The sequence below is a fragment of the Hypanus sabinus genome, chromosome 5, assembly GCF_030144855.1.
Source record: "Hypanus sabinus isolate sHypSab1 chromosome 5, sHypSab1.hap1, whole genome shotgun sequence".
In the NCBI taxonomy this organism is placed as follows: domain Eukaryota; kingdom Metazoa; phylum Chordata; class Chondrichthyes; order Myliobatiformes; family Dasyatidae; genus Hypanus; species Hypanus sabinus.
This window is the reverse complement of record NC_082710.1, coordinates 174488752-174502344: the sequence shown is the minus strand read 5'-3', so window position 1 is coordinate 174502344 and position 13593 is coordinate 174488752. Positions and strand designations below refer to the sequence as shown.

At 52.6% G+C, this 13593-nt stretch overlaps 1 long non-coding RNA gene across 1 annotated transcript in view; it reads left to right on the top strand.

Annotated features, from left to right (window-relative positions):
- The window catches only part of LOC132394613 (uncharacterized), a 40925-nt gene extending 37697 nt beyond the window's left edge, over positions 1 to 3228 (top strand). The window contains exon 3 of the long non-coding RNA XR_009512388.1: positions 2320 to 3228. This is a non-coding gene — a long non-coding RNA (uncharacterized LOC132394613). The remainder of the gene's footprint in view (positions 1 to 2319) is intronic.
- The last annotated feature ends 10365 nt before the right edge of the window (positions 3229 to 13593 follow it).

Below are 13593 nucleotides of genomic sequence, written 5' to 3'. Positions count from 1 at the left end.
CTCCCCCCGGCCCGGGGACGCGCTTGTCCGAGTCTCCCCCCGGACCCCGGGGCCGCGCTGTCCGAGTCTCCCCCCGATCCCCGGGTGCCGCGCTGCCCGGAGGTCTCCCCCCGATCCGGGGCCGCGCTGCCCGAGTCTCCCCCCCCCCCCCGATCCCCGGGACCGGCGCTGCCCGAGTCTCCCCCCCCCCGATCCCCGGGGCCGCGCTGCCCGAGTCTCCCCCGATCCCCGGGGCCGCGCTGTCCGAGTCTCCCCGATCCCCGGGGCCGCGCTGTCCGAGTCCCCCCCCCCGATCCCGGGGGCCGCGCTGTCCGTCCCCGATCCCCGGGGCCCGCGCTGCCCGAGTCTCCCCCCCACGATCCCCGGGGGCCGCGCTGCCCGAGTCTCCCCCCGATCCCCGGGGGCCGCAGGAGCTCGTCCGAGTCCCTATCTCCCCGATCCCCGGGGCCCGCTGCCCGAGTCTCCCCCCCGATCCCGGGGCCGCGCTGCCCGAGTCTCCCCCGATCCCCGGGGCCGCGCTGCCCGAGGTCTCCCCCCCCGTCCCCCCTCTCCTATCCCACCCGATTCCTCATCCCCGATCCCCTGGGCCGCGCTGCCCGAGTTTCCCCCCCACCCCTCGGTCCCGGGGCCGCGCTGCCCGAGTCTCCCCCCCGGTCCCGGGGCCAGCGCTGCCCGAGTCTCCCCCCGATCCCCTGGGCCGCGCTGCCCCGAGTTTCCCTCCACACCCCGGTCCCTGGGCCGCGCTGCCCGAGTCGTCCCCCCCCCCCCCCCGGTCCCGGGCCGCGCTGCCCGAGTTTCCCCCCCCACCCCCGGTCCCGGGGGCCGCGCTGCCCGAGTCTCCCCCGGTCTCCGGGCCGCGCTGCCCGAGTCTCCCCCCGGTCCCGGGGGCAGCGCTGTCCGAGTCCCCCCCCCACGCCCCCCGGTTCCGCGGGTCCGGCGCGCTGCCGAGTTCCCCCCCACCCCGGTCCCGGGGCCGCGCTGCCCGAGTCTCCCCTCCCCCCCCCCCCGGTCCCGGGGGCCGCGCTGCCCGAGTCTCCCCCCGATATCCGGGGCCGCGCTGCCCGAGTCTCCCCCCCGATCCCCGGGGCCCGCGCTGCCCGAGTTTCCCCCCCACCCCGGTCCCGGGGCCGCGCTGCCCGAGTCTCCCCCCCCCCCGTCCCGGGGCAGCGCTGTCCGAGTCCCCCCCCCGTTCCAGGGGCCGCGCTTGCACGAGTCTCCCCCCGATCCCCGGGGCCGCGCTGTCCGAGTCTCCCCCGATCCCCGGGGCCGCGCTGTCCGAGTCCCCCCCCGATCCCCGGGGCCGCGCTGTCCGAGACCCCCCCGATCCCCGGGGCCGCGCTGTCCGAGTCTCCCCCCGATCCCCGGGGCCGCGCTGCCCGAGTCTCCCCCCCGATCCCCGGGGCCCGCTGTCCGAGTCTCCCCCGATCCCCGGGGCCGCGCTGTCCGAGTCTTCCCCCGATCCCCGGGGCCGCGCTGCCCGAGTCTCCCCCAATCCCCCCCCCCCCCCGATCCCCGGGGGCCGCGCTGCCCAAGTCTCCCCCCGATCCCCCGGGGCCGAGCTGCCCGAGTCTCCCCCCGATCACCCGTGCCGCGCTGCCCGAGTCTCCCCCCCCCCCCCCGGTCCCGGGGCCGCGCTGCCCGAGTCTCACCCCAATCCCCCCCCCCCCCGATCCCCGGGGCCGCGCTGTCCGAGTCCCCCCCCCCCCCGATCCCCGGGGGCCGCGCTGCCCGAGTCTCCCCCCGATCCCCGGGGCCCGCTGTCCGAGTCTCCCCCGATCCCCGGGGCCGCGCTGCCCGAGTCTCCCCCGATCCCGGGGCCGCGCTGCCCGAGTCTCCCCCCGATCCCCGGGGCCGCCGCTGCCCGAGTCTCCTCCCCCCGATCCCCGGGGCCGCGCTGCCCGAGTCTCCCCTCCCCCTGGTCCCGGGGCCGCGCTGCCCGTGTCTCCCCCAATCCCCCCCCGGATCCCCGGGGCCGCGCTGTCGGAGTCTCCCCCCGATCCCCGGGGCCGCGCTGCCCGAGCCTCCCCCCGATCCCCGGGGCCGCGCTGCTCGAGTCTCCCCCCGATCCCCGGGGCCGCGCTGCCCGAGTCTCCCCCAATCCCACCCCCGAATCCCCGGGGCCGCGCTGTCCGAGTCTCCCCCCGATCCCCGGGGCCATCGCTGCCCGAGTCTCCCCCAATCCCCCCCCCCCCACCGATCCCGGGGGCCTCGCTGCCCGAGTCTCCCCCAATCCCCCCCCCCCGAATACCCGGGGCCGCGCGCTGCCCGAGTCTCCCCCCGATCCCCGGGGACTCTCTAATTCTCTGCTTCCCCCCCCAGTCTCTGTCATCCTGGATGTGGAAACGGCGAATCCGCGGCTTGAGGTGTCTGAGGATCGGAAGAGTGTGAGATTGACCGGGACACGGAGGGATCTCCCTGACACCGGAAGAGGTTCACAGACCGGGCTTGTGTGCTGGGATCGGAGGGATTCACATCGGGGAGACATTACTGGGAGGTGGAGGTGACGGGGAATCGGTTGTGGGGTCTGGGAGTCGCCCGCAGAGTCTGTGGAGAGGAAGGAACGGGTCAGACCGAGTCCGGAGACCGGATTCTGGTTCATCGCGCGGGGATGATGATAAGATAAGGGTTTTCACCTCCCCTGTGTCCCTTCTCCCCTGCCGGTCCCATCCCCGGGAGGGTGGGAGTTTATCTCAGTTACGAGTCCGGAACAGTTTCATTTTACAACGCGGAGACCAAGGTCCCCATCTCCACACCTTCACTGGGAATAAATTCACGGAGAAACTTTATCCTTCCTTCGGCCTTGGGATACAAACCAGTGGCTGAGAATCTGCTCCGGTTCCGCTCCGGGTCTGTAAACGGGTCGGGTCCGGGACCGGCGTCGGGAGTAAATCAGTGTAAATATAAATGTGCAGAGAGTGAAATAAACACGATGTGAGAATTACCGATCCATTAATTTTAGCTGGTTCACCGCATCCGTCAACGGAACAGAAACACTGCGGATTCAGCAGCAGCCGCGGCGGCGGGTCCTGAGCTCCCCGGGTTCCCCGGGTGCTAAATCCCCGGGACTGGACAGGGTAACTGGGGCAAGTGGTGGTGGTGCTGACTGGAAGGGGGAGGTCAGGGTGAATCTTGGAAAGACGGGACATGTAGTGATGGTACCAAAACGCCGGACTGTCAGGGGTCCAGGGCATCACAGATCCAGTCGTCAGCATTCTCAAGCGTGAGGGTGAACAGTCAGAAGTCGTGGTCCATGTCGGGACCAATGACATGGGTCAGGCGAGTGACAGCTTCTGCAGGAGTTCTCTACTAAGTTAAAGGGCTGGACCTTCAGGGCTGTGATCTCAGAATTGCTCCCTGTGCCATATTAGTGAGAACTGGGAAGATTATACAGTTTTAACACGTGGCTAAAGATTTGGTTGTAGGGAGGAGGGCATAATTTTTTTGGATCATTGGCCTCTCTTCCAGGGAGGTGGAACCTGTACAGCAGGGACTTGTTTGCACTGAACTGGAAGGGGATTCATTATGCTTGTAAGACAGTTTGTTAGTGCTACATGGTGGGGTTTAAACTGGAGTTGCAGGGGGATGGGAACCAGAGTGCCAGAACAGTTAGTTGGAGAAGTTGTTGAGATAGAGGTTGTTAAGACCTCAGACCCGAGTCAGGAATCAGACGGTTGAGCATGGTGTAACTGGTATCTGAGCTGTGTAAATATCAATAAATGAAGTACAGTAGGAAAGGGGAATGAGCTCAGGGCATGAATCAACACCTGGATTTATGATATTGTAGCGTACTGGGAGGGGTGTGGTCGACTGCTGCTGTGAAATAAGAAAGGTCTTAGCATATTAATGGGATTATATCACAGACCAGCCAACCATCCTGGGGATTTTAGAGGAACAAATTTGTAAAGAGATCACAGACTGTAGCAACAAACATAAGATTGTTATATTAAGTGGTTTTAACTTCAATAAACTTCAGCTCAGAACATAACGGGTAAAACCCTCTCAACCATTGAGCACATCTACATGAAACGTTGCCATAGAAAAGCGCATCCATTATCAAAGATCCTCTCCACCCAGGCCATGCCTCTTTTCTCACTGTTGCCATCAGGTAGAAGGTACACATGCCTCAGGACTTGTTCAAGAACAGTTACTACCCCTGAACCATCGGACTCTTGAACAAAAGAAGAAAACTACACTCATTTAATGAGTCTGTTATATTGTTATTTCATGCTCGTTATTTATTGCTATTTATTTATACTTCTAGAGTTTGTTTACTGTTTACAGTTACTGTTCTATAGATTTGCTGAGTATCCCCACAGAAAAGGAATCTCAGGGATTCCAGATACTGGCATGGACAGAGGAATGGCTGACAGGCAGGAGGCAGTGTGGGAATAAAGGGGGCATTTTCTGTTTGGCTGCCAGTGAGTAATGGTGTCCTCAGGGATTAGGACTGGGACTGCTACTTTTCACATTGTTTGTCATTGATTCAGATATTGGAATTGATGGCCTTGTGGCAAAGTTTGCGGATGATTCAAAGATAGGTCGAGGGGTGGGTAGTGCTGAGGAAGCAATGTGATTGCAGAAGGACTTAGACAAATTTGAAGAATTGGCAAAAAAGTGGCAGGTGAAATAATGTGTTGGGAAATGTATGGAAATGCATTTAAAAAAAAAGAACACTAGTGTGGACCAGAAATGGGGAGATGATTCAAACATCAGAGGTGCAGAGGGACTTAGGAGTCCTCATGCAAGACTCCCAGAAGGTTAATTTACAGGTTGAGTCTTTGGTAAAGAAGGCAAATACAAAGTTAGCATTCATTCCAACTATGGAATCTCCTCTCAATACTGCAGTCCTCTTCACCTCTCTGCTCTTCCAGGGGTGACTAGTTCTCTGTTGCTCCTATCTATCACCTCCTCATTCTCCCATATGCTCGAAGGTCATCGAAGAGCAGCCCCAGTTCTTTAATACGATCTTTCAGGAGTTGTGGTTCGGTGAACCTGGTACAGAGGAGTTTATCTGGGAGACTGAGGTCCCTAACAGAAAAGGATGAACAAATAAGAGCAAAAATGGAGACACCTATCAAATACTGAACCTCGCCCAAGCCTGACGAGGCAAAGCCACATTGAACACTGGCACGCTCAAAACACTGGCTGCTCACCACACACACACACTCACTCACACATTCACTCTCTCTCTCTCTCAGGCTGAGGCACAGAAACATTACCCAATGCTTCCTCCTCACGTTTTCCAGACTTCCCTCTGACTCTCCGAAACTCGATCATCCTTCAGACTCTTCCCTCCCCTCAATCTGCATGCAGCCTCCCTCAGACCCTCTCTCCTGCATCTCCACATTCTGCTTCTTCCTTCCACATCCCCCTCCCAGACCACTCATTCTCACTTTCTGCATCCTCTCTCACCCCACCTACATGCACTCCTCAACCCCAGTCTTTTCCATTCACTCACTCTCCAGCCCTGTGAACCTGACTCCATTTGGCCAAAAAGCCTCCACATGTGAGTGAAGGGTGAAGGTCTTCACACACTCCTCCCAGTGTGGAATTTGATTTGCCTCTCTGACTCTCAGACTCCAGTGCCTCATTGTCTTCATCTGGAACTGTGGAACGCGGGATTATGACCGGATAACTGTTCCCAAAACAATTTCAATGGATTGTCTGGACTGGCATCTCAGTGTTGTGGAGTACAGGTGCGAGAGGTGTGTTAGAAATGGAGGCCAGAGAGGACGGGGAGACACAACGTCAGTCAGGAGAGCACCACCGAAGAGCACAGAGGATATTCCTGGGGGAAATGTACAATTTGGGTAGGTTGGCGAACGTTGGAACAATTTTCACCACAGTGCCTGGGTGTGCATCCAGTGAGGCTATATCGATTGAAGTTATAAATAACTTCAGATATTCACTTTGTTACAGTATAATAATGGGATCCCAACAGTCAGTGGGAATTATGAGAGCCCAAATGCAGGGAGTTTGCAGATTCCTGTTGGAATATTAAAATTGCAATAAGAGGTGATTTTAACAGTCTTAGGATTGACTGGGATAGTCATCGTGCTGAGGGATTTGACATGGCAGAATTTGTAAAATGTGTTCCCGAAATGTTTTGACAAAACATATGCAGATCGTTTGACAAGAGATGGGAGTACACTTGACTGCCTCACAATAAGTGTGGCTGGGAAACGGTTAACATGTCAGTGGGGAAGTACTTTGCCCCAGTGAGCATCTTTCTATCAGTCTTAAAATAATTATGGAAACAATGGACCAGTGCTGAACCTGCGTTTACCTGGAAAGGCACGATGTCTCACACTCCCTCAGCCTTGGTCCAGGGTGACATGGTAACATCGTGGTTAGCACAACATTTTACACTACCAACGACCCAGGTTCAATTCCTGCTGCTGCTTGTAATGAGTTTGTATGTTCTCTCAATTACTGTATTGGTGACCAGAAGACCCAGAGATATAGGAGAAGAGTTAGGCTATTTGGCCCATCTAGTCTGCTCTGCCATTTAATCATGGCTGATCCATTTTCCTTCTCAGTTCCAATCTCCTGCCTTCTCCCTGATTAGATCTCAGGTTTCCTCCTTCTGTCCAAAGTTGTACCAGTTGGCAAGTTAATGGGACATTGTAAATTGTCCCATGATATGACAAGAATTAAATTGGGGAATTGCAAGGCAGAATGGTGCAAATGGCCAGAAGGGTCTATTCTGTGTTATAAATAAATAAAATTAAAATCCCTCTGCTCCTCTCCTTCAGGATTTCCCCTGCCCCTTACCCTCTGTGTGCCCTTTCTCAGACCTCATGCCTCCAATACTTGCCCTTTGCTGCACTTGTCCCTGTGACCCCTGCATTGGCCTTTCCTTCCCACAATGTGTCACTCAATCCTTGCTCAGGTGACTCGTCTCCCCTGAGTGACGGATGGACTGAACGAGACTCTGGAACACTGAGTGAAGGAGGGGCAGAAATCCACACTGGAGAACAGCGTGTGAATACCTTTGACACCTCACTCCCCGGTGGGGGGCATTTTGGCTCACTGTGAGGTTCACAGGGCTGGAGAGTGAGGGAGTGATTGGAAAGCACTGAGGTTGAGGATCACATGGAGAAGAGGTGAGAGAGGAAATGGATAAACTTCCGAGTGACCTTCAGTCTCGGTCATCTGTTGTTACTGCTCTGAATTCAGGACGCCTCCAGTCCAACTAATAAGTATTTGGACAACAACACACACAAAATGCTGGTGGAATACAGCAGGCCAGGCAGCATCTGGAGGGAGAAGCGCTGTCGACGTTTCGAACCGAGACCCTTCGTCAGGACTAACCGAAAGGAAAGATAGTAAGAGATTTGAAAGTAGTGGGGGGAGGGGGAAATGCAAAATGATAGGAGAAGACCGGAGGGGGTGTGATGAAGCTAAGAGCTGGAAAGGTGATTGGCGAAAGTGATACAGAGCTGGAGAAGGGAAAGGATCATGGGACGGGAGGCCTCAGGAGAAAGAAAGGGTGGGGCGAGCACCAGAGGGAAATGGAGGACAGGCAAACAACTAAGTATGTCAGGGATGGGGTAAGAAGGGAAGGAGGGGCATTAACGGAAGTTAGAGAAGTCAATGTTCATGCCATCATGTTGGAGGCTACCCAGCCGGTATATAAGGTGTTAATTTGGAAGTTCAGTTCATAGCAGTACCGCTTTCAACCACACGATGGAGATAGCGAGCAGCCCAAAGGTCAGCTTCACGGCGAGGACCGCCACCTGCTGTTAGTAACCGGTACCGCAGGAGAATCTGCAGGAAAATACTCCAACTCACCTGGAACAGAATCAGGTTTAACATCACCATCCACCACGAAGGGCAGGATTTTCCCGTGTCCACCATTTCAGTTCCACTTCCCATTCCCATTCCGATATGTCAGTCCAAGGCTTCCTCTACTGCTACGATGAGTACACATTCAGGTCGGAGGAGAATCAGTTAATATTCTGTCTGGGCTGCTCCATCCTGACGACATGAACATTTATTTTTTTCAGATTCCAGTAATTTATCACCCTTCCCCCTCTCTTTTATCATTCCCCAATCTGGTTTACTGCCACACCTTCTTCTCTCCCTGCCCGTCTATCACCTCCCTCTGGAACCCTCATCCTTCCCTTTATTCTGGGTCCACTCTTCTCAACATCAGATTCCCTTCAGCCCTTCACCTTTACCACCTGTCACCTCCCAGCTTCTTCCTTCATGATCCCCCCCCCCCGCCTCACCGATCACATGCTATTTGTACTCCTGACCCTCCCCTCCTAATTTTGGCTTCTGCTGTTTTCCTTCGAATCCCGATAAAGGTTCTCGGTGAAAAATATCGACTGTTTATTCCTTCCCTTTAATGCTGCCTGTCCCGCCGAGTTCCTCCTGCAGTTTGTGATTCTTGGGAATACCAGCATCTGCAGAATGTTTTGTGTCAGATAGACCACAAGACCATAAAACATAGGAGCAGATTTAGGCTATTCAAACCATCGAGTCTGCTCCTTCATGGCTGATTCCGGATCCCACTCAACCCCACACACCTGCCTTCTCACCATATACCTTGATGCCCTGACCCATCAAGAAACAATCAACTTCTGCCTAAAATACACCCGGGGACAGGGCCTCCACGCAGTCTATGGCAGAACATTCCACAGATTCACTACTCTCTTGCTAAAACAAAAGTTACATCTGTCTAAAAGGTCGCCCCTAAATTTTGAAGCGGTGCCCTCTAGTTCTGGATACCCCCACCACAGGAAACATCCTCTCCACATCCACCCTATCTAGTCCTTTCAACATTTGGTAGGTTTCAATGAAATCTCCCTGCATTCTTCTAAATTCCAGTGAGTACAGACACAAAGCTGCTGAACACTGCTCATATGTGTGACCCCTTCATTCCTGGAATCCTCCTTGTCAACCACCTCTGGACTCTCCAATTTCAACACATCCCTTCTGAGATACGGGGCCCAAAGCTGTTGGTGATACTCCAAGTGTGGCCTGACTCGAGTCTTATAAAGCCTCAGCATTATTCCCTTGTTCTTATATTCCATTATCCAGAGGACCTGGAAACTACCTCCCAACCAGCCCACCACAAACTGTCAGGAATCTTGGGCCTCCTCAGAATCAGAATCAGGTTTATTATCACCGGCATGTGCTGTGAAATTTGTTAACTTAGCAGCAGCAGCAGTTCAATACAATACATCATCTAGCAGAGAGAGAAAAAAGATAATTATAAATAAAATAAAACATAATAAACAAACAAGTAAATCAATTGTGTATATTGAATAGATTTCCTGTTCTCCTGTTCTCCCTCTCTCACCTCGAGATGGTCTGGAGGTCTCAAGTTTCTGGACTTAAATTAGCTGCTGTAAAGTTTCATTATGACAAAGTCGTCAACGACATGGGGAAGGTGTAGCTTCCAGTAGTTGCCATGTGGGGTGTGGGGAAGAGCAATTGGGTAGCTGCCTATCTTTGTTCTAAATGCTGGGAGTTCGGGATCGAATCTGAGCCTGGAGCCCTGATGCAGTGACTCTACCTGCTGTGCTACTGAACCACCAGGTGATTTTCAGAGGGGTAGGTTTGGATTTCAGCCCCCCTCCCTCACCCCTTCATTTTATTCAGATGATGGGTTGCGGCCCAAGGCTGCAAACATCCTGCAGACGCCATCTGCTTCCCTGGGAGTTTGGGGAAAAGCTTTTGCAGGCCTCTCACCTTTGCAGTGACAAGCCACACTCCACTTCCAGTGCCGGTGGTCTCTCAGGGAACAGGTCCGGGTTTTGGGATTTGCACCACTGGTGACTGTAAGACCAATGAAGAAAGTCAATTCAATTCAATTCAAGTGAATTCACTTTATTTTCCATGAGTAACTTCATTTGTGCAGTGGGAATGACATCATCACAGAGCTTAAGATGCGGAGAAATTACTTTAGTCAAGGGGTGGAATTTTTTGCCACGAGTGGCTGTGGAGGCAAAGATAGATAGGTTCTCGATTAGCCAGGGCATCAAAGGGTATGGGATGAAAGCAGGGGAGTGGGGATGACTGGAAGAGATGGATCGGTATCTGATTGAATGGCAGAGTAGACTCGATGGGCTGAATGGCCCACTTCTGCTCCAATATCCTATGGTCCGATAATACCACACTACACCTACTGAACAAGTAACAGATATCCATCTCCAGAGAGGCCGCACGCGCTGCGTTGCGCCGCCATCTTCTCCTCCTCATCCGTTATCAGTTGGACTGGAGGAGTCCTGAATTCAGAGCACTAACAACGGATGACCGAGGTTGAGGGTCACATAAAGGTGTACCCCCTTCCTCTCTCGCCTCTCCTCCATGTGATCCTCAACCTCAGTGCTTTCCACTCACTCACTCACTGTGAACTGCACCGTGAGCCAAAAGGTCCACCACCAGGGAGTGAGGCGTCAAAGGTCTTCACACACTGTGGATTTCTTTCTGCCACCCCTTCACTCGATGTTCCAGAGTTTCCTTCACTCCATCTGTCACTCACCTCACTCACATGTCACCTGAGGAATTTAATCCTAGTCAAATCATGGGACAATTTAAAATCACCTATTAACTTGCCAACTGGTACGTCTGGTTAGTAAGACGAAACCTAAGGTCTTGTCGGGGAGAAGGCAGAAGACTGGAACTGAGAAGGAAAATGGGTCAGCCATGATTAAATGGCAGAGCAGACTTGATGGGCCAAACGGCCTAATTCTGTTCCTGTATCTCCGGGTCTTGTGGTCACTCAGAGGAAACCGATAGAGTCGTGGGGAGAACCTACAAACTGCATATAGGCAGCATCAGGAATTGAACCTAGGTCACTGGTAGTGTAAAATCTTGTGCTAACCACTATAAGGGACGTCACCAAAAGATACATGACAGCTCTGGAGGAGTTACAAGCTTCAGCGGCTGAGAGGGGAAGGACTGCACACAGACCAGTTGTCCAGGTTCGTCACCAGTTGCAGCTTTATGGGAGACTGGCAAAGAAAATGCAACTGTAAAAAAAAACTCATGTGAAATCTCAGCTATAGTTTGCCAGAAAGCATGTGGGAGACTCTGAAGTCAGCTGGAAGAAGGTTCTTTGGCCTGATGAAATCAAAATTCAGCTTTTTGGCCATCAGACTGTAGGCTATGTTTGGTGTAAGCCAAACACCGCACATCATCAGAAGCTCATCATCGCTACTGTGAAACATGTTGATGGCTGCATCATGCTGTGGGGATGCTTCACTGCAGCAGGTCCTGGAAGGCTTGTGAAAGTAAAATGAATGCAGCAAAATAGGGAGAAATCTTGGAGGAAAGCCTGATGCAGTCTGCAAGAGTACTGTGACTTGGGAGAAGGTTTGTTTTCCAGCAAGACAATGACCCCAAGCATAAAGTAAACGCAATACCGGAATGGCTTAAAAACAACAATGTTAATGTCCTGGTGTGGTCAAGTCAGAGTGCAGACCTCAATGCAATTGAAAAGTTGTGACTGTTCAGTCATGATCCCCATGCAATTTGACAGAGCTTGAGCAGTTTTGTAAAGAAGAATGGAGGAAACCTGCAGCATCCAGATGTGCAAAGCTGACAGAGACCTATCCACACAGACTCAAGGCTGTAATTGCTGTCCAGGGTGAATCTAGTAAATACTGACTTGAAGGGTTGAGTTGTTGTGCAATCATTTATTTTGTGTTTTATGTTTGTAATTAATTTAGATCACTAAACAATTGTTACAGAAACTGCAATAAAGATCCCTTTTATCATGGAGGACTTTCCTTCCTGCTCTAAATGTAAATGGTGTAATGGGCAGTAATTAAAAAAAATTGAGAAGGTGCCCCACATGAGGCTGCTCATGTTCAGAGCCCAAGGTATTACAGGAAAGATATTAGCGTGGATAAAGTGGCAGATGGAATACATTGTCCAGAGGTATACAGACCTTCACCTTGCCAGAAGAAATAAAAGGGTAGACTATTTTCCAAGTGGAGAGAGATTTCAAAAATCTCAGGTGCAAGGTGACTTGGTGGCTCTGGGCCTGTACTCACTGGAATTCAGAAGAATGAGTGGTGATTTCATTGAAACACATTGAAGGTTGAAAAACCTCGATAGAGTGGATGTGGCAATGATGCTCTGGGCTGCAAATCCAATTGTGTACTCCAGTCCAGGTCCCTGTCCGATCCATTCTTTGGGCCCTTGCTCAAGCTACATGTTCCAGTTGGGGTCTGGGACTGATCTACACTCCGCACCCTTGCTCCAGCTGTACGTTGCAGTCTGGCACCTGGGCTCTGGCTGCACATTTCAGACCAGGCTGTACCAACAGAGGCACACTCCATGCTGGGTCCAGGCTCCAGTCTGGTATCTGGAGTACTCTGGCCTCCAGTTCCAGCTGTTAACATTGGCCCAGGCCTCCTGCTCCAGTTGCACACTCTACGCCAGATCTAATCTCCAGCTGCATGAGCCAGCTCCCAAATTCGGTCGAGGCTCCATCTTCAGCTACATGCTCTGGCTCTCCACCTTCTGGGCTCCTGCATGCCTTTCATCACTGAAGAGCTGTACCAAAGATCACCCAGTTGTCTTGCGCAGGACCCACCGAGTATCAGCGTGACCTCGTATCCCCAGTGTGATGAGGGTTGTGTGTGTCTGTGTGTATATTCGCTCGCTGTAGATCTCACAAGTAACTGGTAATCAGAATCAGGTTTATTACCACTGATGTCTGTTGTGAAATGTGTTGTTTTGTGGCAGCAATACAGAGCAAGTCATAAAAATGACTGTAAGTTACAATCAGAAACATAAAATATAAATAAATAGTGCAAAAAGCAAACAAAATAGAGCACGCACAAAATGCTGGAGGCACTCAGCAGGTCAGTCAGCATCCATGGAGAGGAATAAATAGTCAACATTTCAGACTGAGACCCTTCATCAGGATCTTTTCCCCTCCATAAATGCTGCCTGACTTACTGAGTTCTCCAGCATTTTGTGCTTGTTGCTAAAAATACTGAGGTACAGTTCGCGTGTTCATTGTCGGTTCGGAAATCTAATGTGACCGTAAGGCATGGGAGCAGAAAGACAGAAAGGAAGAAGCTGTTCCTAAAATGTTGAGTGCACGTCTTCAGACTTCTGTGCCTCCTTCCTGATAGTCGTAATGAGAAGAGGTTTATTATCATCACACAGACCGATGAGGGAGGGGAAGTGTAATTCAAGTTCATTGTCATTTCAATTGTACACGTATATGGACAAATGAAACAATATCCCTCCAGACCAGGGTGCACAACATCGTACATATAACTCACACACCGCACAAAGTAATATTACCACAAAGAAATAAGCAAATTATAAGTGCGTTCACATCACAAGTTAAAAAAGTAAACAGTATAAAGCTACTGAGCTTTATTGAGCTGCCAGAGCTGGTGACGGGGCAAAGACGAGAGTGGCTCTCAGACTGTTTACAATTGCAGCAGGCCTGAGGCCAATTGGAAGAATGGACACAAAGTGACAGATGGTTCAAAGGTTTAAAGTAACAATTTAATGTCAGAGAAATGTATACAATATACATCCTGAAATGCTTTTACTTCTCAACCATCCATGAAAACAGCGAGTGCCCCAAAGAATGAACGACAGCTAAATGTT